Source organism: Mobula hypostoma, chromosome 16, assembly GCF_963921235.1.
Source record: "Mobula hypostoma chromosome 16, sMobHyp1.1, whole genome shotgun sequence".
In the NCBI taxonomy this organism is placed as follows: Eukaryota; Metazoa; Chordata; class Chondrichthyes; order Myliobatiformes; family Myliobatidae; genus Mobula; species Mobula hypostoma.
The window spans coordinates 52,451,990-52,479,247 of NC_086112.1; positions in this window are offsets into that span (position 1 = coordinate 52,451,990).

Genomic DNA, 27,258 nt, shown 5'->3' on the forward strand with positions numbered 1-27,258 from the left:
TAAGGGATTTGAAAGTTGGAGGGGGAGGGGGAGATCCAAAATGATAGGAGAAGACAGGAGCGGGAGGGATAGAGCCAAGAGCTGGACAGGTGATAGGCAAAAGGGGATACGAGAGGATCATGGGACAGGAGGTCCGGGAAGAAAGACAAGGAGTGGCGGGGGGGGACCCAGAGGATGGGCAAGAGGTATATTCAGAGGGACAGAGGGAGAAAAAGGAGAGTGAGAGAAAGAATGTGTGCATAAAAATAAGTAACAGATGGGGTACGAGGGGGAGGTGGGGCCTTAGCGGAAGTTAGAGAAGTCGATGTTCATGCCATCAGGTTGGAGGCTACCCAGACGGAATATAAGGTGTTGTTCCTCCAACCTGAGTGTGGCTTCATCTTTACAGTAGAGGAGGCCGTGGATAGACATGTCAGAATGGGAATGGGATGTGGAATTAAAATGTGTGGCCACTGGGAGATCCTGCTTTCTCTGGCGGACAGAGCGTAGATGTTCAGCAAAGCGGTCTCCCAGTCTGCGTCGGGTCTCGCCAATATATAAAAGGCCACATCGGGAGCACCGGACACAGTATATCACCCCAGTCGACTCACAGGTGAAGTGTTTGGGGCCCTGAATGGTGGTGAGGGAGGAAGTGTAAGGGCATGTGTAGCACTTGTTCCGCTTACACGGATAAGTGCCAGGAGGGAGATCAGTGGGGAGGGATGGAGGGGACGAATGGACAAGGGAGTTGCGTAGGGAGCGATCCCTGCTGAATGCAGAGAGAGGCGGGGAGGGAAAGATGTGCTTAGTGGTGGGATCCTGTTGGAGGTGGCGGAAGTTATGGAGAATAATATGTTGGACCCGGAGGCTGGTGGGGTGGTAGGTGAGGACCAGGGGAACCCTATTCCTAGTGGGGTGGTGGGAGGATGGAGTGAGAGCAGATGTATGTGAAATCGGGGAGATACGTTTAAGAGCAGAGTTGATAGTGGAGGAAGGGAAGCCCCTTTCTTTAAAAAAGGAAGACATCTCCCTCGTCCTAGAATGAAAAGCCTCATCCTGAGAGCAGATGCGGCGGAGATGGAGGAATTGCGAGAAGGGGATGGCGTTTCATCTCCATCTCCGCCGCATCTGCTCTCAGGATGAGGCTTTTCATTCTAGGACGAGGGAGATGTCTTCCTTTTTTAAAGAAAGGGGCTTCCCTTCCTCCACTATCAACTCTGCTCTTAAACGCATCTCCCCGATTTCACGTACATCTGCTCTCACTCCATCCTCCCACCACCCCACTAGGAATAGGGTTCCCCTGGTCCTCACCTACCACCCCACCAGCCTCCGGGTCCAACATATTATTCTCCGTAACTTCCGCCACCTCCAACGGGATCCCACCACTAAGCACATCTTTCCCTCCCCGCCTCTCTCTGCATTCAGCAGGGATCGCTCCCTACGCAACTCCCTTGTCCATTTGTCCCCCCCATCCCTCCCCACTGATCTCGCTCCTGGCACTTATCCGTGTAAGCGGAACAAGTGCTACACATGCCCTTACACTTCCTCCCTTACCACCATTCAGGGCCCCAACAGTCCTTCCAGGTGAGGCAACACTTCACCTGTGAGTCGACTGGGGTGATATACTGCGTCCGGTGCTCCCGATGTGGCGTTCTATATATTGGCGAGACCCGACGCAGACTGGGAGACCGCTTTGCTGAACATCTATGCTCCGTCCGCCAGAGAAAGCAGGATCTCCCAGTGGCCACACATTTTAATTCCACATCCCATTCCCATTCTGACATGTCTATCCACGGCCTCCTCTACTGTAAAGATGAAGCCACACTCAGGTTGGAGGAACAACACCTTATATTCCGTCTGGGTAGCCTCCAACCTGATGGCATGAACGTCGACTTCTCTAACCTCCGCTAAGGCCCCACCTCCCCCTCGTACCCCATCCGTTACTTATTTTTATGCACACATTCTTTCTCTCACTCTCCTTTTTCTCCCTCTGTCCCTCTGAATATACCTCTTGCCCATCCTCTGGGTCCCCCCCCCCAACCTTGCCTTTCTTCCCGGACCTCCTGTCCCATGATCCTCTCGTATCCCCTTTTGCCTATCACCTGTCCAGCTCTTGGCTCCATCCCTCCCCCTCCTGTCTTCTCCTATCATTTTGGATCTCCCCCTCCCCCTCCAACTTTCAAATCCCTTACTCACTCTTCCTTCAGTTAGTCCTGACGAAGGGTCTCGGCCTGAAATGTCGACTGCACCCCTTCCTACAGATGCTGCCTGGCCTGCTGCGTTCACCAGCAACTTTGATGAATATTGGATGAAGTTGGTTGGTCCTGATGTAACGTCTCAACTTGAAACATTGATCATTCCTTTGCCTTCACGGATTCTGCTTCACCCATTGAGTTTTTCCTGCACTTTGTTTTCTGGGTGATTGGCCGATGGCAGAGATGACCCTGAGCTTCCCATTACCTACACTTCAATTCTCAATATTATTTGTGTTCTGACCTATTGGTCTGTGGCCTCTGATATTGAGCTTTTGCTCTGAAACATTAGTTCTGTTTCTCTTCCCACAAATGTGGTCTGACTTGCTGAATATTTTCTGCATTTCCTGTTTCTCTTTTAGAGCTCATAGCACTGGAGAGTTATCCATAATTGTGGAAACGCTGAGTTAGAATGATGACGTTTTTGCTTTCCGAGGTACAGGGAGGCACTGCTTAAGGCTATTTCTTCTCTATATAATCTAAAGTCTTGGATAAAAGCACAAAAGTTATGGTTGCTAAATTTGCTGACGATGAAAATAGGCAGGAAAGTAAGTGATGTGTAGGACATACAGAGGCTACAGAAGGGAGATAGGTTCTGAGTGGGTAAAGATCTACCTGTTGGGTATAATGTTGGAAAAGGTGAAATTATTTGGTAGGAAAAATAAGAATGAAGCAATGTTCTAGTTTATAGTTCAGAAAAGTCTGCAGGTGTAGCAAACAGGGAAGTTAGGTGAAAGTAATCATGTATTCTTCATAGAATTGAATACAAAAATAAAGAGATAATGTTATGTTATATAAGCACTAGTGAGACCCTGTGTAGGCTATGGTTTGCAGTAATGGTATTCTAACTTAAGGGAGAATGTTTAGACCTTCAAAGCAGTTAAGAGGGCTAAATAACTAATACCTGCATTGGGTGTGTTCTCTTAAGAGGAAATGTTGGACAAGTTGCAGTTTAGAAGTATGAGAAGGAAATTGAATCAGAATCAGAAATACGTTTAATACCATTGAGATATGTGATGAAGTTTGTTGTTTTATAGTAGCAGTATAATAAGATATGCATACTTAAAATAAATTAAATAAGTTGTACAAAAAGAAAGCAAAAATATGAGGTAGCGTTCATGGGTTGCTTTATTGTCTGTCCAGAAATCTGATGACAGAGGGGAAGAAGTTGTTCCTAAAACGTGGAGTGTGTGTTCAAGCTCCTGTACCTCCTCATTGATGGTAGCATTAAGAAGTGGATTCATACTGTATGATGGGGCTTTAATGATGGATGCCATCTTTTTGTGGCATTGCCTTCTGCAGATGTCCTCAGTGCTGGGGAGGCCACTGCCCATGATGGAACTGGCTGAGTTTGCAAAGTTCTGCAGCCTTTTCTGATCCTGTACAGTGGCTCTTCCACATCAAATAGTATTGCAAACAGTGGGAATGCTCTCCACAATACCTCTGTAGAGATTTGCCTGCGACTTTGGTAAAATACCAAATCTCCTCAAACTACGAATGAAATATAGCTGCTGATGTGCCTCCTGCCAGATGGTTGGCACAGGTTTTCTATGCTCTACCAGTATACCACCAGGACCTGATGCCTTGTGAGGGTTCACCCTCTAGGAAGATGCTCGTGAAAGTTGTAGAAAGATGAAACAGAAAAGATCTGGGGTACCAACATCCTTGTGGGCCGGTTTGCTAGAACTGTTGGGGAGCGCTTAAACTAATTTGGCAGGGGATAGGAGCCAGAGTGATGGGGCTGAGGCTGCCTCCAAGGTCCACAATACTTGGATTAAAGCTGAGTGAGTGAGAGTGGGGTTGGGGCTCGGAGGGTAGGGGAGTGATGGGCTTAGTGGGAGATGGTTAAATAGAGCTGGATTTGAAGATGGGTGCAGTAGTCAGGTGTTATGAATGTTGGCTAGATATCGGGCAGAGACCTACATTATTCAATACTTGGCATTAGGCACCAAGTGAACTTTCAAGTTGCGGAGTCCTTCCTACCACTGAATGTGGCTGTTTGGCTGGTGAAAAGGCTGGGCATTGCGCGTGCAATCAGAAAGCCCCTGCACCTGGGGAAATTCAGCACTACAGGGAACACGAAAGCTGGGCCTCCTCAGCCATTAGAGTCAAAGACTGCAGCTGCAGACAAAAGTCAGCAATCCAACTGTTCTGCACTCTGAACCAATGCCAAGATCCAACCAAAACTGATATATTGTGCTGCTTATCCGAAACGCTCACACTAATGTACAATTTTTTTACTGCATCTGATGCATGTACAAACCTCAGGAAGGGCCATCTCCTCAAAGAAATGTTTAATTAAAAAGCTTGCCTCGCTCATATTCGCACATAAGATCTCAAGTGATTGTCGATTACCATTCTGTATGAAACTGTACAGCAGTTGGGTGTAGGGTTCAAAGTTGAAAGTAAATTCTATTATCAAAGTGCGTACAGTATAGGTCACCATATACAATCCTGAGATTCATTTTCTTGTGGGCATACTTAATAAGTAAATCTATAGAACCATAACAGAACCAATGAAACACTGCCCAAATGAGGCTTTCAACCAGAGTGCAGAAGAGAAACTGTGCAAATATAAAAAGAAGAAATAAAAATAATAAACAAATAAACAATAAATATCGAGAACATGAGTTGAAGAGTCCTTGATAGTGAATCCATTTGTTGTGGGAATGTTTCAGCGATGGGGCAAATGAAGTTAAGTGAAGTTATCCCCTTTGGTTTAAGAGCCTGATGGTTGAGGTATAAGAACTGTTCCCGAACCCGGTGGCGTGAGTCTGACGTAGTACATATCAGCCACTGTCCTGCATTCATTCAACCTCCCAGAACTATTTTTGCTTATTTAGTTTGTCCAGATACAATCTGGAGAGGGTCCACTCTGTCTCTACTTAAGTGGCAAGTTTAAACAGCCAAGCCATATTGATAATGCATTTGTGGATTCACCTATTTGGGTGATTCCTGTATCTCTGCAACACTCTTCAGGTCCATGAAGATCCTCTATTTGTCATTGCTTATCCTCAAGCGCCCCATGGTCTGCAGTCATTCTCAGACAAATGGTCAACCTATCAGCCCAGTATATGGAGAGGAAAATGTTGTTGATATTTAGCTCTGAAATAAAATTACAGTAGAATGAAAAACGCTAAAATAAATTGCATCAACCAATATGAAAAAGCCAGGGATTAGAGAGACCATGCTGTGAATGCAGCTCAACAGGATTTTGAGGTCCCATAGCTTGAATCTATTTTCCCCATTGTATCACATTTTGTAAGAGGAAGTACATTCCTAAAGGAAGCTTTTCTCTGTTAATGTCACTTCAGTAATTCTTTGGCACTGCTCCAGTTTGCACTACTGCACCTTGCATCATTCCATTGTTTTATGTTCCTATTTATTGTTTTATTTATTATTACAATGTATACAGCTTAATCTGTGAGCTTCACATGAGCAATGACTTTCATTACAGCCTGGTGTATATGCCAATAAACTTAACTGAATATGTTGCCCCTCAGGGCCCATGGTCTATCGGTAAGGCGGTTTTGAATGCATCGTAGTCAGAAGAGAAATGGTGGTTGTTTTAATAAACTGGAAATAGTTTTACAATATACCATTGTACAACTATCAAAAAAGGAGATTGGCTTGCCTATTTCCAAAGCAAATCCCTTTACTGTGAACTGGCAGACTGCAAGATCATTGCCCTTGGTGAATTAGTTCAGTTCTCTGTAAACGCTTTTTTTTTCCACATAAATTTCCTAAGAATGAATTTTTCTTCCAAATTTCAAAATGTTGATAGTGGCTTGTGAAATATGTAAGGGTGTATTTCCATTATGCAAACCCCCATAAAGTACACTGTACATGGGCAGGTTAGGGTGTATCAGTGAGAGCTCCATTTTAAGACCTTCTCAAACCAACAGCATGCAGTCCAAAAAGGACACCACTTCATCTCATTGTTTCTCATATTTCGAATATTTGAATTATTTTGCACTCTCTGGAAAATGGCATTCCCACCTAATATTTATGGATAAAATATACCTGATGCTGGTTTAAGGGAGTGGTTCTAATACTGGACAATGATATGGCCTCTCAAGCAGCTCGTGGTTTACCTTCAAGTAAACAGAAAATAAGAGGAATGTTGTCATCAAATTTTCATCCATTAGAACTATATTAATGTATGTTCAAATAAGCTTTGAACGCAGTGTAATATAACAAATCCTAAATTGATATTTTAGCTGAAAAATCTGTTAACTCCAGTGATCTTGCTGTTTTCAAATCTCCTGTTAAACATGAAATCTCATTCTGACGCAACACAAACTGAAAACTGTGCATATTTACAGCAGTTTCCTCGAAAATTATTACCCTCAAGAGTCACACACTTGTAACAATTACTTACCAATGTTCTCATCATGCAGGCTGTTGTTAACCTTATCACTATGAAGCAAGCTAGATGGCTATGACCCAGAAGCATAATAAAACAGATGCTGACAGCATTGTCCTGGCAATACATCTGAAATATTTGCTCTTGGGTTACATAAGTGACCTCTAACGTGCAAGAGAAACTGAAGCCACATACTTGTCTCATTTTTTTAGAGACAGCATTGCTTATCATGAATATTAGTGTAATAATTGCTGCATATATAAATTCAGATTACACAAGTACATTCCCACATAATTCAGATAATGTTAAAATACTATTAAAGCTAATTCTCTGTGGACCATTTACAATGGTAAAGGGTTTGTAAATTCTCTTCATTGTGTTTCAATTTGCAGTATCGTTAACTATGTAGTGCAGCATTTAGGGACTGGTGTTATGACTTGAAATGAACATGCATGGATGAAAACAGAAGTTAATTGATTCAGCAATTTCACTTCTTCATCATCCCTTCAGATGCACAGTACTGTGTAATGTACACCGGCTATGATAAGGCGTGCAGACTTTTTCCACAGTTCTTGGCTCAGGATCATAGACAAATTCCTAAGAGAAGAAACAGTGGCTTCACAAGATTAAAACCAGCACTGGCAGGATTATCCAGACACACTGACTGCATTTCTGTCATGGACTGAGCCCCACACGCCTATTCTGCATAGTAGAAGCTAACCCAAAAAATGCTAGTGTTAAATGCCACACCTAAATGCCTCATATTTTCATTTTACAAGTTAAAATAATAAGAAAAATCTACAGCTCATACTTGTGCACTCTCTGCTTAAGCTGTTGTTTCAAAGAACATTCCTTCTACTTCCTTTCCACATTTTTATATTTTCATGGCTGATACACCCTTTAGCTCAACTTAAGCTTTATTCATCAGAAACCATCACTGACTAACAATTGTGTTTGAATCTGTATTTGAACAGGCCACTTGGGGAATTCTGCTGCAAAGCCAACACAGCAAGAAATATAAAAAGAGCAGACATAATCTCATTCGCAGCTCAAAGTTACAGAAGGACACCTGGAATATAAATGCATCTGGATAAGCTAAGGCTTTATGTGATTAATTGCCAGCTGTTGTCTATAAGAGATAGAAATATGTAGAGGCCAATAGAATATTGTTCCTGCAGAGAACACTTGCTGCTTGCTATTTTTTGCCATGCTCTTTTGAAAGACACCCTTGTTGCCTTCAGTCAAAATAAATAACAGTACAACTAAAGAAGAGTATTTCTTTGCCTTCATATCTGTTTTCATGACGCTGTTTGAAGGTATTAACATGGAGGCAGAAATGAACTGCTGGGCTTGGATTATTGGTAGCATTCTTCAATCTGAAGTGAGATTGTTTCTTCAAACTGTGCCACTGAGACTCAAGAGCATCACCTCAGCTTTGACACACTGATGAAGGAGGTGCGTTGCTGTAGGTATAGCATTTTAGATAAATTGCTATTCTGAGGTCACACCTATCCTGTCAGACAGACCTTAAAGATTTAATGACACTACTTGAAGAGCGGTGATCACCTCCCCAGTATCTTGGCCAACACTTCCTCCCAAGGTAACATCAGTAGTACAAATTATCTTGTCAATTATCAACTTCACTAAAACTATGTGAGTGTGGATATGCTAAAACATTTGGTGTTACCTCTGTTTAGAAAAGCTTAGAACATGCATTTACTTCCAATTTCAGAAGCCTTAATTTTATCTTTCTCTGGTTGTGGGATACTGCTCTGGGCAAATTCTCTTCAGCACTTCCCTAGGTTACCACTATAATTATACTTCAAAGGAGTCTCCCGGATATGAAGAATTGTGAGACATTCTGACCTTGCAATAGGTGTTAAATAAATGCAGACTCCCTCTGACCATAAACTGTTCCACAAAACTATCCTGGATAAAGAGAACACTTAAATTATAACAAAGCTGCTTTTTCCATATTTTCGTATTAAAAGCCTGTTACTATCTGTGAACACTGATTGTAAATTCCAGGCATTGGTGGATGCAGAACAAGGCAGAGAAGGAGCTTCTCAAATTTAGTCACATATTTGTTGAGGGTGGAATACAACCTTCTTTTGGGCTGTTACACAAAGTAAGTGGAATAGAATCTGTTATACTTCCTCCAAACTATTCCTTTGTGTTGACTTCAGTGAGCCAAGTGTCTACTAGCTGATGATCAAATACCATTCTACAATACCCGTCACCAGCACGCCACACCTTTCAAAACAAAATATTGAACAAAAAGAGAAAATATTGAAAATACAAGTAAGCAGGAGGCCAGTCATTCAATTCTGATAGTAGTTCATCCACTTTAAAAATTATCTTCATTTATCGCTTCATATATGCTGCCTTACATTCTGCATATTTCCAAAATTCTATTTTTTTCAGAATCCCAGCATTTATGGTTTTATTTCACAAAGACTGAATTTTAGCACACATCCTCCCAAAGAAGTGGACTTCTGGCCATTTAGTTTAGAATAATATTTGACTTATTTATTTCAGCATTTTCAACAGTGCTGGCACAAACCTATTTATAGTGTGTCATAGATCAGTCTTTCAGTAGACTGCAATTGCTCATGAGATTGAAGTTAAGGTGATACATTTATAATTACTACTAGACAATGGGGTGACCCGTTGGGGCACCCTTTGAGAGAAGGGTAGTGCAGTCTGATGTGACCAGAATGAACATTACATTTTCCTGAATGCTATTGCTATCTCTTTGATTTGGAAATTAAAGAAGAAAAGCTCAGCTTATTAAAGAAGAAAGACGCATAGCAAGACAAATATGTGATCAGAATGAACATTAAGTATCCATGAAGTAAATTTGAAGGAATCAGGCTTGCTGGGTTGGGTCTGGAATTAAATGTCCGATGTAAAGATGGATTTGGCCTTGAATAATCACAGAAGGATTCCATCGATTCCTAGTTGGAATGACTTCTTTGGCACCAAAGGATGTAAATATGGAAGAGGTAATTGTATTGTCTGATGTTCTTCCTGAACACGTTTGCAATAGGTTCATCATTGCTGTACAAATTGAGGAGTTCATTAGGTAGAGGCTGCAAATTGCCTATCCAGACCTTTCCCTTCATACAGCAGAAATGTGCGGTTTCTCCAGTGAATAGGAAGGCACGACAGTGAGGGCATACTCTGGTCATAGAACCAACATCAGCAGAAATGTGACGGCATGCGAGTCGTGCATTTTGCCTTGCTCTTTCTCTGTCGAGGTATGTCGTCGAAAGCGACCATTGTCATCGTCAGCAACTCTCGCAATAATTACTCTGTGCCGCATATTCTCGAGTTGATCTTTCCTTTTCTCCTCTGTCTCTTCCTCTTTCCTCCTTTTCTGCCTGTTTTTGTCATTCTGGAGATGTGCAGCCCTTTGATCCTTCATCTCTTCATCTCTTCTACCATTTGTTCTTTCTCTCTGATCCTGGAGTTGTGCGGCCCTGGCCTGATCGGATTCTTGCTCTCTCCCTCTCCTAGCCGCTTCCCGATGACGTTTGGCGTCATCTCTTGACCATAATGTCCCCTTCTCTTTCCACACGGCATAATTAGGTTATCCATATACTTTTACCCTAATGCTTGATAGAAGATAGGAAGCAGTAACACCAAAGCCTCCAAGCTGCTGAGGCTAGCCGCGCGCATGTGTCAGGCTGTGGCGTCATGATTTCCACGACGGCTGATCGGGTCTCGGGTGAAAGGCAGCCAGTTGATTTCTGGCGAATGAGCAATTTTATATGAATATATAACCCTGAACTTTGCCTGCATTCTGTAAGTTAGCGCATTTTAATTTGATTTAGCCAAAAAAAGTGCCGCTGTAATGCACCGTTTGCACTAATTGGAAGTCACAAACAGACAAACAGACAGACAGAGCATGAGAGTTTTAGTAATTTTGTCACGTACCCTGTGACGGGAATAAAGAACCAGCAGAAATAGAAACCACTTTAGAGTCTCATATTGCTATAAACTACTAATATTTATTAGTAACTACACAATACAGTAATATAAGTGTAGATAAATCAAACAGGTTAGCAATGATTATATATAAAAGTAAGTGTGGAATATATATGTATGAAAACCAAGCTTCTTTAAGTCTAGGGGTAAAAAGATATAGTCTTATGATGTTGAGTAAAGTTCAGTTCAGTTCAGTTTGTAGTATTCAGTTGAGTAGTGATGGAGAGAGAGAGAGAGAGAGAGAGAGAGAGAGTGAGTTGAGTCTTCAGGTGAGCTGATGCCATCGATCTTCTCGCTGTCCTCCGAAATCCTTTATAAGTCACCGACTGTGACTTTAACCAGGGGACCGGTCTTCTGTGGTGGAGCTATCACCCAGGCGACGGTGGACACATAGACAACCTCCCACCAGTCAACCCCTTCTTCACCGATGGGATAGCAACTTGGACCGATCCTGCAAAACTCACTTTCTCTGTGGGCACAACAATGCTCATTCAGTGTCCAGATCATGTGTCCTGAGGTCTGTATCATCTGACCTCCTGTTTATTTCTCTGTGCTGACCATCACCTGTCATTCAAAGGGTCCCTCCCTCCTTTGTCTGTAAAGGAGTGCACAAGCAGGCAACAAGTCCTTGAAGAAATATCAACAATCTGCCCTTGGTCACCATAGCAACCTTCGAGCTGCTCGGTGCTGTCTCCAACCCCAAACTCAGTAAAAATCCGAAGTTACTTCCAGTCCAACCATTAATCTTCCTCTCTCTCTCTCTCTCTCTTTTCAAAAGCAATGTATCGGTGGTAAATAACTCTGTCTCTCTCTCTTTTTCAAACAAACCATCAATGATGAAAGTCTCTCTCCGTCTCTCTTCAAACAGTTAATAGGGGCACTCCAGGATCCCCTCACAGTCTATAGATTACTGGTGAAAAACAAAGGTAAGGAAAATAAATTATAAAATAGAAATAAATTTTGTAATATAATTAAAAGAAAGAAAGCCTTTATAGGTAAAGAACAAGGAAATAAATATGTTAACTTGGTAACCATGAAATGCATTACTGATTTTAGGAGTTTCACAAATGAAGATAATCTAAAATCTGAAGATTGTCTGCTTATTTCTGCACAGTATGACAGGATACATGCAGTGAAAATGAACAATATATCATAATAATAATCAATATTCTGCAGTTGTTTAGTGCCTTTGCAAAGTAGAAGCACCAATTAAAATTGAATGAATCATATGATGTTCATCTTCCAGTATACCGTATGTTTTAGAATATGTAAATTCCATTTACGTGATAGTTTATACTTCTTGTTTGGGTTATCTTGTTATAAAATTGAATTTGATTTCTCATTATCCCTTTTTACTGTTCCATAAAACTATATCTTCTGAATTAACATTTTCTTTGCAACCCATCTACATTATTGTAAATGTGCTGGAAATAACTTGTTTACATGGGCTACTGCATTTTATTGCAGAACCTCATCACTCATTAGTTCTAAAGAAAATATCTCTATTTGTGAAGTTTAAAGCATAATGAAAAATCGAATAATGAAAGGCCTGAATAGAGTTTCCATTTGTAGGAGAGTCTAAGATCCGAGAGAGGAGCCTCAGAATAAAATACATCCATTTAAAACTGAGATGAGGAGGAATTTAAGCCAATGGTGAATATATGGAATTCATTTCCACAGGTAGTAATGGAGTCTATCTCATTGTGTCAGGAAATGTAGAGGAAGCTTGACTCAGAAGCAGAGTAGTAGAGACAAATTAGCAGTAAATGATATCTTACTAATAAACTGCAAAATAACAGGCTATGAGCAGCCACAATACAAGAGAGAGCAGATACTTAATACGAAAAGGCAACTGAAGGCCAGGAGTAACTCTCAGAGGCTGGCTGGTTGCATGGGTGAACAAAGGGCTATGGATGAGAGCTGGGTTTAAATAGGCTGCAGGTGATGAGTTGGAAATGAGTGGCATATGACTCTGTTATCTGGGTGAGTCTGGGTGGAGCTTGCCTGTGTAGGCCTGACAGGACCTCCTCTCCTCTCCGAAGGCCCAAGAAGATCTGGATAGGTCTGGTAGCACTCCGTTTAGCAATGGGTCCAAGATGGAACTGGATAGCACCCAAGAACTCTCCTCCAAGTTGTACACTTCCTAGTTAATCAGGTACAGCACACCACCTTCACGACAACATGAACCCATCAACCAGCAAACTGTGTATGCTGGGCCACCTTCCACCGTCCTCGGTTCTGGAGGTGCAGACTCAGGTGGGTTGAGTGATCCACAGACAATGGACTTGGGACAGGACTCATGGAAGATAGGTGTGATCCTGAGGGATGGTGGCAGTGGAAGACTGCAAGTGACTGGGTTGATGGGATGGGTAACCTTAAAGGGACCGATAAACTGGGCTGAGAGCTTGTGTGAGTCGGTGCACAGTGGCAGATCTCAGGTGGACAGCAAGACATGGTCCCCAGGCTGGAGTAGTCTGGTTGGGTGCTGATAGCAATTAGCTTGATGGCAATATGCACGGTTGGCAGTTACGATGACCCTCAGTGCCCTCTACCAGTTATTCTGGCATCAACAAACTAAGGACCTAGTAGGTGGGACGCTCACCCCACACTATTGGCTCATCCACAGGGAACAACAGGGGTTAGTAATCATGAAGCACTTTAAAGTACCATACCTGTGGCAGAGGAGGTGTGTAGTCTGTGGGACAGTTCAGCCCAGAACAGATACTTCTTCCAAATGGAAGGGTTAGAGGCAGCGAAACACTGTGCAGGAACCTTCTTCACTTGCAGAATAGCTCTTTCTGATTGTCCATTAGTCATAGTGGATGAAAGCCAGAAGACAAGCTCACTGAGGTGCAGAGCAGGGGGCAGAAGTCTCGCCGAAAGAGGGAGACAAATTCTGGGCCCTGGTCCGACGCCGTCTCCTGAAGGAAACCGTGGAGGTGAGCCATAGGTTAGAGCACCAGGTCCATCATCTGAGCTGCTGAGAGAAGTTCGGGGAGGGCAATAAAGTGGGTCACCTCGGAGAACCAGCCCACCACTGTCATGATCACCATGGCCCTGTCGGAAAGTGGCAATCTGGTGATGAAATCCATGGTGATGTGGGATCACTGGCATTGAGGGACCAGCAGGGGCTTCTGGCTGGAGGAACTGGGCTGTGCACATTGAGGGCAGGCAGTGAGGAACTGATGTACATCTGGAATCATGGTGGGACACCAGAAACGGCATCACAGAAAATCCAGAGTCTGTCATGCATCTGGATAGCTGGAGAGGGCAGAGGAGTGAGCTCAGAGCGCATGACCACCAACGCACTTGTAGTTGTCAGGAGTGTCAGACTTGTGCCGTAGGGCCTGACGGAAATGGTTCCCAAAGTCCTAGACAATGGGGGACAGGATCTGGGAAGATGGAATAATGGGCTGAGGGCCAATCCCCATTTACTGTACACTGTGTCAGACTGTCGTTACAGGTTGTCTGCCTTAGTGTTTTTAGAGTCGGGTCAGTGGAGATGGTGAAGTTGAATTGCTTAGAGAAGCGGGCCCAGTGAGCCTGATATAGGTTGCGTTGGCGGGTCTGTTGAATTGATGCAAGGTTCTGGTGGTCAGCCCAGATCAAGAAAGGCTCAGTGTTTCCCATCAGTCAATGTCTCCATTCTTCCAAGGCCCATTGGATGGAGTGTAGCTCCCAGTCTGCTACTCCGTAACAACACTGTGTAGAGTTGAGCTTGCTCGAGAGGAAGGCATAAGGGTGCATCTTGCTGTCTGGTCCATGCTGGGAGAGGACGGCCCCAGTGCTTTCATCAGATGTGCCCATCTCTACAACCAGAGGGGTTCTGATGGTATGATGGTGAAGTGTCTCGGGCTCCTCAAAATCATGGTCTGTGGCAACAGACCAAGTTATCCCTAAGGTAGGTGATTTGGTGAGGGATGTAGTGTAAATGAGTAGTGATTTGGCTGTAATTCCTGATGAAACAGTAGCAGATATTGGAGATGTCCACAAAGCACAGTAGCTGTTTAAGGGAATGTGGACAAGACCATTTAATAACAGCACACACTTTCTCTAGCTCCTTGTTTATCCCTTGAGGTGAGAGGACATAACCCAGGAAGGAAATTATTGCGGTGTGAAGCTGGCACTTTTCTGACTTGCAGCACAACTAGTTTTTAAGGAGATGCTGAAGGACTGAACAGATGTGAGAGACTAGGTCTTGGAGATCCTTAGAGAAGATAAGAACATTGTTAATGTGGATGAATATATAACTGTGTAGTATGTCTCAGATGATCTTATTGATGAACTCTTGGAAAACTGTTGTAAAGTCCTAAAGGCGTCAACAGGTACTCATAGTGGCCAGTGAGTGTTAGGAACATTGTCTTCCGCTTATCTCCCTGGTAGATGAGGATCAGGTTGTACAAGCTCTATAGATCCAGTTTGGTGAAGATCTGTGCCTGGCCGAATGTTTCGAAGGCACTATCCATCAAGGGAAAAGGGTAGTGATTCTTAATGCTGATTTTATTGAATCCATGGTGGTCAATGCAAGGACGAAGAACCCATCTTTCTTCTTGACAAAGAAGAACCCTGCACTGGCTGGGGACTGGGAGGGATGAATGAAGCCATGCTGTAGTGCTTTGGCAATGTAGTCATTCATGGCTTGGGTCTTAGGAGAGGAGAAGAAGAACAGATGACCTCAGGGAAGGGTAGTGCCTGGGAGGAGGTCAATTACGTGTGGTCAGTGAGGTGACAGTGTGCTGGCTTCTCTTTTACTGAAGGCAAGGGCCAGGCTGTGGTATTCCTGTGGGAGTTTGGGAAAGTATAGGTTCTCCTCTGTCTCCGTGGATTTACAGGATGAAGTCAGCCAAGGTTGCAGGAAATTGGGTCCCCAACTGTGCAGGGAACGGGGTGACCAGGTAAAGTGAGGGTCATGAGTGGAGAGCCAGGGATAACCCAAAATGAGAGAAGTGGTGGGTGAGTCAATAAGGTGGAATTGGATGGACTCCTGGGGATCTCTGATGCTCATCTGCATAGGCCGTGTGCCCACTTTGACCATCCCAGATCCCACATCAATGGCCGTGATGCAGAAGGGGTAAGAGATAGGCTTTGAGACTTAACATAATAAAGGCTAGGAACAATTGGCTGAGGCTGGCTGGTTTGATGGGTGAACAAAAGGCTGTAGATGAGAGATAGGTTTCAATAGGTTGCAGGTGATTAATTGGAAATGAGTGGCAGGTTATTCCTGTTAGTTGGGTAGAGACTGGGAGATGCCTATTTGTGCAGGCCTGACATGTTGGGAGTATTTAAGGCAGAGAATGAAAGCGTCCTGATTGGTAAGAGGTTCAATAGTTACAGGAAGCAGGCAGGAGAATAAAGCTGAAAGGAAATCGGTCACAATTGAATGGCAGAGTAGACAAAGTTTGCCAAACTGCCTAACTCTGCTCTTATTTCTTCTAGCTTAATGAAATCACAAAATATCCATTTGCTCTATCATGTCTATTCTATTAACATAATTACATTAAAGGCAAATTCTAATCTAATCTTTTTTTCCCATAAAAATGTTCCTTCATGCTGAATAATGGTGTGTAATGATATCATATTTACGGTCAGGGTCAGTGGGCATAGCAACAAATGCTAATGAAAAACGCCAATACAACAATATTCATAATTGGTCATATTCTCATTCTTTCATGCACAAACACATTTCACACACCACACTTCCATTTCCTGTTAGAAGTGTGGACTTAACCTCTGACTTCAGTGGCAGACAAGTTGGAGAGGTGACAAGTGTCATCATGTCAACAGGATATGTTAGTTGGTTGCCATAGGGCCAGCAGCCTATGCAATTTTATAGAACACATTCATTTACAATCCCCTATCTCAGTAAGGATAGACAGCAGAACATACTAGAATTATCCTTAACACTGCTGCCCCACAAGGCTGCGCCTTTTGCTTCCTACATAACACCCTATCCATGCACAATTGTGTATTAAGATTCTGCTCTAATTCGATCTACAAGTTTACAGATGATACACCTGTAGTGGGGCAAAACTTAAATAATGATGAGAAAGGAGTACAGAAAGGAGATGAGGACCTAGTGACATAGTGCCAAGATGACAAAATTTCCCTCTGTTGTCAGTAGAACAAAAGAACTTGTCATTGGGCTCAGGAAGCAAGGTTCTGCACACGTTCCTGTTACATCAATGGTGCTGAGATGGAAATGTTCAAGAACTTCAGGTTCGTAGGTGTAAACCTCACCTGTTTCTTCCTGGTCCAGCCATGTAGACCATGGCCAGGAAAGTGCATCAACACCTGTACTTCCCCAGGAGGCAAAAGAAACTTCGCATTTTCTTATTGATCATCAGCAATTTTTAATGATGCACAACAGAAAGCATCATATCTAGATGCATCACAGCTTGGTATGGCAATTGTTCTGCTGAGACCGCAAGAAACTGCAGAGAAGCTGTGGACAGTGCTCAGAATATTGCAAAAAAAACCAACCTCCCCTCTGTAGATTATGCTTACTCCTCATTGTCTTGGTAAAGAAGGCAATATAATCAAATATAATATAATCTACTCACCCTGGATATTGTCTCTTTCTCCCGCTCCCATCAGGTAAAAGATATAAAGGCCTGAAAGCAAGTACCACAAGATTCAAAGACATCTTCCATCCTGCTATCGTAAGACTATTGAATAGACTTCTTGCACAATAAAGTGGATGTCTGATCTCACAGTTTACCTCCTCCTGGACTTGCACCCTTATTGTCTGCCTGTCCTGCTGTTTCTCTGGTTGGCCAAAAAGAATGTCAGTGTAGAAATCAGTGAATTTGAATGAATCAAGGTCTGTTGAAGTAGACAAATCAATTTTCTTTGTTCTTGCCATGTGTTTGAAGGAGATGGAGGCTGCCATTTTGTGACGTTGCTCCGTAACCTCCATCTTGTGAGCTAATTCTTGCTCTGGGCTAATCTTATCAGAACAATTGAATGTGGAAACAAGGTGTTTCTGCTATTGACCTGCTAGACCTGAGATTATTCATTCTCAGACTGTGTAATATGTGTTGTGTACAATGGCAGGCTTTCAGAAGTAATCTTGCTATCTTGGTCCAGTGTCTGAGTGACCTAGTTTGATTAGTTTGAGCCAGAGTCGAGGAGAACAAAGGGCCATAAATTACCAATTGTCACTTGTGGAAGAAAGGCAATAAATAGATGCTGGCTTGGACCAGATCCAATAAGAAGGTGTTATAGGTCAGTCAAGTAACCCATAGCCAATGGCACTGAAATACAACATTTGAACTGGTAAGGAATGAATATAAAAGCAAACAGTTTGACCGCAAAAGCAGCAATAACTTGCTCTAGAGATCCAGCATCGTGGACGCGGAGTACCCCATGTACACATGGAGATCAGAGCAGGACCACAAGGAGCAGATGCCAGCACAGACTCTTTACACAGGTATTGCCTTTCCTATTCTTTGACTGTTCATGGGGGTTGGGGGTGGGGTCAGGAAAACTTAGTAGGTGTGCACACAGGTATTCAGTTGCATAAATTCACATGCTCTTCTGTAAAGACAATACATTCTAATTACAACACAATGTTCTGCATTCTGATATTGTTTTTCCTTTTGCACTACCTCAGTGTAATGATCTGTATGGATAGAATGCAAAACACAGTTTTTCACAGTATCTCAGTACATGTGGCAGTAATAAACCAATTAGCAGTTGCACCACGAAGCTTTTACATGTTGTGACTCATCAATTAAATCGAATTAGGTATAGGTGCTACTCAGTTACTGACTCCAGGGAGGGTGAGATTTCTCAGCAAGTCTGCCCCAGTGATCTGAAATACAATCTACAATGTCTTAGTCTATTTTCAAAAGCAGGTGATCACACAAAAGGAAGTGCTTGGAAATACAGTTAAGCAACAATCCAACACTCCTGATCTAGCATGTTTTTCAGATTATTGGAAGTTATTTTTATTAGTATCCAAACACACCTTTATTTCATTGCTGTATAATTATTTTTCCAGTGATTCCAATGAGTTTGAAGAGAGTGGCAAATATGCAAGCTCTCTGGGCTGTATCTCTGGTTGCAAAGCTGCCTTCTTTCCAGAGCATTGGAGTTACGGACTTGACCCTGGTTCCGGCTGCACACCTATCCTGCAATTTGGCATCTAAACTCACCATACACCGGCCTCCTGAAATAGAAGAATCTGGTACTGGAAGATGTACACTGTTGGTCTGAGGACTGAGATGAGCTTCTACATGACTGTTTTAAATCAGTAGACTGGTCCATTTTCAAAGACTCAGTTGCCAGCCTACATGAGTGTGTCACCATCATCAATCACTTTATCAGCAAGTGTGTTGAGGACTATGTGCTCAATTCAGGTATTCTCCAACCAGACACCATGGATGAACATCACCAATAGCCTATTGTAACATGCAGACGTCATGGCCAAAAAAGCTCACCAACACCTCTACGTCTTCAGGAGGCTAAACAAATTTGGCAAGTCTCTGTCAATACTTACTCATTTTCATGGGTGCAACATTGAAGGCATCCTATCTGGATGCATAATGGCTCGGTATTGCAAATGCTCTGCATGTGACTGCAAGGAACTGCAGAAAGTTGTGGACACAGCTCGGCACATCATGGCAGCCAGCCTCCAATCTATGGTGTCTGCCTATACTTTTGGCTGCCTCAGTAAAGCAGCCAGCTAAGTCAAAGAATCTATCCGCTCCGAGCATTCTAGATTTTCTCCCTTCCATTGGGTAGAAGATACAAAAACCTGAAAGCATGTACAACCAAGCTTAAGGACAGTTTCTACCCTGCTGCTATAAGGCTATGAAATAGTTCCTTAGTATGATAAAATGGACTTTTGACCTTGCAATCTACCTTATTATGATCTTGAACCTTATTGTTTACCTGCACTACACATTCTCCATCGCTGTTAGACTTTGTTCTGCATTGTCAATGTTTTACATTTTTCTACCTCAATGTACTGTGTAATAATCTGCTCAATATGAACAGTGTGTAAGATATGCTTTTCACTGTATTTTATGTGACAATAATAAACCAGTTCCAATTCCATTTCCAGCTCCCTGTTCTCACCATATGCTGCTTTCATTCTGGATACTCTGCCTACTTTCCAGACTTCTGACTAAACCTGATGTCAGACCATCAAAAATTCACAAATTCTGCATTAGAAGAAGGTATAGGAACCTCAGGACTCACACCACCAGGTTCAGAAACAGTTATTATCCGTCAATCATCAGTCTCTTGAACCAAAGGGGATAACTTCACTCAACTTCACTTGCCCCATCATTGAAATGTTCCCGCAACCTATGGACTCACTTTCGAGGACTCTACATCTCGGGTCCTTGATACTTATTCCATATTTATTTATTAATTATTGTTATTTTTCTTTTTGTATGTGAACAGTTTATTGTCTTTTGCACAGTGGTTAAACACCCAAGTTGGCATGTCTTTCGTTGATTCTGTAGAGGTTATTATTCTGTTATGGCTTTATTGAGTATGCCCACAGGAAAATGAATCTCAGGGTTGTATAGGCTGACATATATGTAGTTTGATAATAAATTTACTTTGAACTTTGAACTTACATTATCAGAGTTTTACTATACTCCTCTACCCTTTAGTTATCAATATTAGCAGAAGATACCAGCAGTCCAGCTGTTTCTTATGTCCAGCTCAGCATACACCACAGTGATCAAAATGCAGACATCATTAACTTTGTGTCTGGACCATCGTGATCTCCAATTTACAAACAGTTGATTGCTAATGTAATTAATTATTGAATTCATTTGATATGTTTATTGAGATATCAGTGATGTTCTGCATATTTGCAAATCCATATTGAAAGAATTCAACACATTTTTTCATCAGATGTACTACATTTTTTGAAGCATCGTATTCTCCCTGGCCTCCTTACTTTGGCAGAGTGTAGAAACTGCACAAGTAACATGGTCTATTCTGCCATGCCTAAGATGTTTCTTGCTCCTGGGTTATTAACATAAGACCATATGGCATAGGAGCAGAATTAAACTATCTGGCCCATCGAGTCTGCTCCGCCATTCAATCATGTTTGTTCTTTTTTCTTTCTCCTCCTCAACCCCAGTTCCTGGCCTTCTCCCCGTAACCTTTGATGCCATGTCCAATCAAGAACCTATCAATCTCTGTCTTAAATACACCCAACAACCTGGCCTGCACATCTGCATGTGGCAACAAATTCCACAAATTCACCACCCTCTGACTAAAGAAATTTCTCTGCATCTCTGTTTAGAAAGGGCCCCTCTATCCTGAGTCTGTGCCCGCTTGTCCTGGACTCTCCCACCATGGGAAACATCCCTTCCACATCTACTCTGTCTAGACCTTTCAATATTCAAAAGGTTTCAGTGAGATCCCTCTCACCCTTCTGAATTCCAGCGAGTACAGACCCAGAGTCATCAAACGTTCGTTGTATGATAACATGCTCCAGAGGACAGCTTGGTGTCTTATCTCTTGGGACTATCATAAGAATGAAGCGATGAAAATAACTCAAGACACCCTACAGACTAAAAATCACAGGTTTCCTGTCTATGCTCAGGAAATGTGTACTTAAGACCATAAGCCCATAAGATATAGGAGCAGAATTAGGCCATTTAGCCCATCAACTCTGCTTCATATTTCATCATGGCTGATCTATTTTCCATCTCAGCCCCAATCTCCTGCCTTCTCCCTGAATCCCTTCATGCCCTAATTAAGAATTTATAAACCTCTACATTAAATATATCCAATGCCTTGTCTTCCATAGGTGCCTGTGGCAAAAAGTTCCACAGATTCACTACCCTCTGACTAAAGAGATCTAGCAGAAGAAAGTCCAGAAATATTTACGTTTTCCCTTTTTATTTGTAAGCACTATACTTGTGAATCATTACTGACCAAGGGTTATTTAAAGACAATAAAAATAGTAGGTATAATTGTACATATTCATCAGCACTGTTCCATAGATTCCTTGATTTTTCTGAATTTTGTAGATATTTTGTCCTTCTCATTACTTTCCCACATGATTTTCGGCTACTGGGTATTTTAAAAATTACTCAAAATAAGTAGAAATTTAATTTCGGTGACAAACAAGAGAAAATCTGCAGATGCTGGAAATCCAAGCAACACACACACAATGCAGGATGAACTCTCAATAATTTCTCAATCAACTCCTCCCACTTCCTTCAAATAAAAGGTGTAGCCATTGGCACTCACATGGGTCCCAGATATCCTTGCCTTTTTGTCGGACGCATGGAACACTCTACGTTCCAAGTCTACGCTGGTATCATTCCCCAACTTTTCCTATGACTGCATTGGTGTTCCTTCCTGCACCCATGCGGAACTCGTCGACTTCATCATCTTTGCTTCCACCTTCCACCCCATCTTCAAGTTTACCTGGTCCATTTTCAACACCTCGCTCCCTTTTCTCGATCTCTCTGTCTCTATCTCTGGAGACAGCTTATCTACTGATGTCTATTAAACTGACGGACTCTCACAGCTACCTGGACAATACCTCTTCTCACCCTGTTACTTGTAAAAATGCCATTCTCTCAATTCCTCCTTCTCTGCCACATCTGCTCTCAGGATGAGGCTTTTCATTCCAAAACTAAGGAGTTGTCCTCCTTCTGCAAAGAAAGGGGCTTCCCTTCCTCCACCATTAACGCTGCCCTCAACCGCATCCCTTCCATTTCATGCACATCTGCCCTCACCCCATCCTCCCGCCACCCCACCAGGGACAGTGTTCCTCTTGTCCTCACCTACTACCCCATCAGCCTCCGCATCCAGCACATATTTCTCCGTAACTTTTGCCATCTCCGATAGGATCCCACCACCAAGAACGTCTATCCCTCCTCCTGCACCACTCCCCCCCAACTTCCTGCTTTCCACAGTGATCACTCCCTAAGCGACTCCCTTGTCCATTCATCCCTCCACCTGGCACTTACCCTTGCAAGCTGAACAAGTGTTACACCTGCCCCTACACCTCCTCCCTCACTACCATTCAGGGCCCCAAGCAGTCCTTATAATTGAGGTGAAACTTCACCTGTGAGTCTGTTGGGGTCATCTACTGTATCCTGTGCTCCCAGTGGGGCCTCCTGTATATCAGTAAGACGTGACATAGATTGGGAGACCGCTTTGTATAGCACCTACACTCCATCCGCCAGAGATGCGGGATCTCCCTGTGACCATTCAGTTTAATTCCACTTCCCATTCCTATTCTGAAATGCCACTCCACGGCCTCCTCTACTGTTGTGATGAGGCCGCACTCAGGTTGGAGGAGCAAAGATCTTATATTTCATTTGGTAGCCTCCAACCAGATGACATGAACATCTATTGATCGAATTTCCAGTAATGCCCCCCCCAATCTTCTTCACCATTCCCCTTTCCTGTTTTCTTCTCTCACCTTATCTCCTTACCTGCTTATCACCTTCCTCTGGTTCTCCTCTCCCTTTTCTTTCTTCCATGGCCTTCTGTTCTCTCCTATCAGATTTCCTGTTCTCCAGCCCTGTATCTCTTTCACCAATCAACCTTCCAGTTCTTTACTTCACTCCTCCCCCCTCCTGGTTTTACCTCACATCCTGTAATTCCTCCTCCCCTCCCTCCACCTTCTTACTCTGACTCCTCATCTTTCGTTTCTCCAGTCTTGATGAAGGTTCTCGGCCCAAAACGTCAACTGTACTCTTCTCCATAGATGCTGCCTGGCCTGCTGAGTTCCTCCAACATTGTGTAAGCGTTGCTTGTAGTTTCAGGGTGTTGTTGAGAAATAAATGGTAGCAGACTTCAGTGGAACAATTGGTTCCTTGGCACCAGTAGAGAGAAATGTTAAATGCATCAGAGCCTTACATACAAACAGCTTTAGCCCATGATGACTAGGGTTATCTGGTAACATCAGGTAGTAAATATCCCTTCCACAAAACAGTCATGTCTATTCCAGATGCTGTTGACTTCTTCTTTTTACGTAGTAAGTACCTCATTGTGGCTTATGAGGCTGTGTTCATATGTGTCTAGGTAGCCGTGACTAATTCAGACACACTTAAACAATATTCAGAAATCAGGGGCAATTGCAGATGATAATATTCATGTTCATAATTACGATAAAGGTGGAAAGAACAAAATGACAATTAACCCAGTAAATTATAACGCATTCACTTTTTCCCCATCGACACTGAGATCAGTTCATTTTCACTGCTGAAGTTGCTACTGCTTCTCTGATTCCATATGTGGGAGCTAGTTTCCAGGACTTGATCCAAGTGACCTTGACTCATACATGAATTAGTTGGCTATTTCATTTTGATTGGGAGAGGGGTGAATCACAGCTGGGCCAATACCAACATCTACACAATCTTCAGCTATGATTGCTGGATCGGGATCACAGAATCACAGAATGACAGAAAATTTATACTGTAGGAGGCCTTTTAGCCCTTTGTGGCTGTGATGATCAAAAAGAACTCCCCAGCCTAATCCCACCTTCCAGCTCCAAGTCCGTACCTCTACAGGTCATGATTTCTCAAGCGTATTTCCAAGTACATTTTTTCAATATTGTGAGAGTTTTTTTTCACTACTGTCATACCTGGCAGTAAGTTCCAAATCCCCACCAATCTTCGTGTAGCAAAGCTTTTCTTGATCTCCTCTCTAATCTTTCTACTAATTACTTTAATCTTTTTCCCTTGGTTTTTGATATCATGCTGAAGTAAATAAATCATTCCTATTTACTTCATCTCTGTACTTCATTCACCTCACTTGACATTTACCTTGGTCTACTCTGTTCCAAAGAAAATAATCCTAACATCCAATTTTTCCTCACAGCTACAATTTTCCAATCCTGACAACACCATTATAAATCTCCTCTGTAACCTTTCCAGGGCAATTGCATCTTTCCTGTAATGTGGTGAGCCTGCCACAGACCATTGCTTAAGATCCTAGCTTGCATGATATCAGGTAACAAACTTAGAATGGAGTCCTGTTTCTAAAAGCAGTCATATTTGAAAAGGATGTTTCACAGTAGCTCCCAATCAACTAGGACAAAAGTTTAGTTGAGTCTGAAGCAAGCCACGTACAGTAGTTAATTCACCAACCCGTGTTTTACTTTGAAGTGTCACACCACGATTTGTGACTTAGATTGGTCGGAATCTACCTGTCAATTGAGGGAGCATTGGTTTGGCCACTGGGGAAGGAGGTTGAGCAAAGCCCTTGCAATTGGCAGAATGCAGGGAGATCCTTCTGTAGTTACTGCAATAGGATTTGTGTCCTTGATTTGAAGATGGTCATAATTGCCACATTTCTAAAATTTACTAACATATCCTTCTCTTCCCAGTTAGAGATTTGTATCTGAAGTTCTTCTGTTCCAAATTTTACAATTTCTTCAGGGAAATAATCTGCTTCTGAGGACTTATTGTTTCTTATTTGTCATGTATTCTTTTTGACTTCTACTTGTTGGTGATGCTGTGGGATTCAGTCAAGGATCCCTTTAAGCGGGAATTGTAGTTAAGGACTTCTTCCAAGTGTTACTTCCAGCAGGTGTTTCTTCCAGTAGGTCCTCGATAACCTCTCCTATGTTCTTGCCTCTCGACAAGATTGGCTTTTGAGTGTTTGAGTTCATCGAGTCATTGAGCAGGTGATGCCTGGGCATGTGTGTGTGGAGACCAAACACAAAGTCCCCGTCCACTTGGTCTCCAAACACACACATGCTCAGATGGATTGAGCTTTATACGCTACCGAAGAAAGATCCTCTTTCAACCTGGCCCAGCTGCAGAATACTGGTCTATATCAATTTGGTGAACTGGGCAGCAGCAATCTCTGCTCTATGTTACAATTAGCAGACATGAACTACCTAAGTAAGCACCTTTAAAATTATGGGGAAATATCACCAACGCCATCTCTACAAAATCCTCCAAGTTCACTGGCATGGTAAGTAAACCAATATCAGCATCCTTTTCCCAGCCAGTAATGTTGGGACTATATATATAAAATATATGTTATGCTTTGTAATTTCAAAATATTAAACTAATTCAGAGGAAGACATGGGTGTCCAAAATGAGAGTCGAACTTCAAGTTTTACTTAAAGCAAGGTGCGCACTATCACATGGTGGAGTGAGGGCATTTACAATTCATGCATTTTTACATAAAACCATAATAAGTTTTATAAACAACAAAGAATGCTTAATCAAACAACATACTGACAAGATTACTCAAATATTATAAAAATATTAAATACCTAACACTCCTCCCTGTTTGGCCATTAACTCAAACTCAATAGAGAAACCATCTCAACTGTATTCACAATATACTATAACTACTATACAGATATCCACAGTGTAGTCAATTTTTATATTGTCCCATTCAGGCCTAAAGATTTAATTGCTGTCGAGGATTTCTTACTCTTGTGGGATAATGTCTTTCCTCATAAGGAAGTTCACTCTGCTTGGCAGGTGAGACTTGTGGTGTGAAAACAATCTCAGGTTCTTGGGCCTCGTTCATGGTGGTTGTAGATTAGTCTAAGCTGCAGGAAGTGGTTCTGACAGCTCTGGACATCTTTCTTCTTCCTTTCTGTTCTTCTAGTATGTGCATTTTGATCTCGGGAAGGTCCAGTTATTTCACTGGGGTATCCTCTTATTAATCCTTCTATTGCTCCCTTTAATACCTGATTTTTCCTTTTGGTTTCCTCATCCACAGCATCATCTGACGAATCCTCTGTTTTCATATCTCCATTGACTCCTTTTTTTTGGCCTTCCATTCATCCAGCTGGGCTTAGGTCTTTGCATTTACTTTTCCAAGCAACTTTTTGTTTCCCACTTGAAGTTAATGGCATAACTTTAATGCACGCAGAACACATCAGAAAAGCTGAATACTTGCAACTTTCCTGAAGGTCCTCAGATACTCTACCAGCTTAAAATATAGCCACCTTTTGCAAGTAACTGCCTGATTAACATATCAGAAGCTATCTCAGATATGTGGCCTACAAAATCTGTTGTAGTCAGGCTACTGCTTTCATCACTTTCACAGTTCTTCTGAGTAGAATGACCCATCCTTGGTCCAATATGCTTGGCACCAACACCTGTTTGTCCTCTTTTGGACAATGGTTCATGGTGTACAACATGGAGACTGTTGTGGTATCATCCTGTATCTTTCTTAATTCACTTCCAGTTGACCCCATTACAGGGGATGTGGCACATAAATGGCGGATAGATCTCCAATCAAGTTGTAGTTCTTCTCAGCCAATCATGTCCCCACCATCTTACCACATACAAGCCCAATGTGACTTGTTGGTTGTTGTATTTCACCATTATGAATGTCATTCCAACAGGAGTTATCTCTTCTCCAGTCTAGGTTCTTAGTTGGATGTCTGCAGGCTTCAATTCAGTATCTTTGAAATGCCTTTCATCTTATTTTGTGGAATGACTGAAATAGCCAGCCAGTGTCCAACTCCACTTTAATCAATTTGCCATTCACTTCTGGTGTAAACCATGTTGCTTGTTTATTGTTAGTTTTCACAATGTAAATCATAAGGCTACGCAGTCCTCAGTCACTCTCGTCATTATCAGATTTTTCATCAACAGCATGCAGATTAGTACCCTTTTTAAAACTGCAACTTGACTTTTTATCTTTCCTCTTCCCTGTGCAGTTCATTTATTTTTGTCTGCCCAACATGCTCTTTGTATGTGT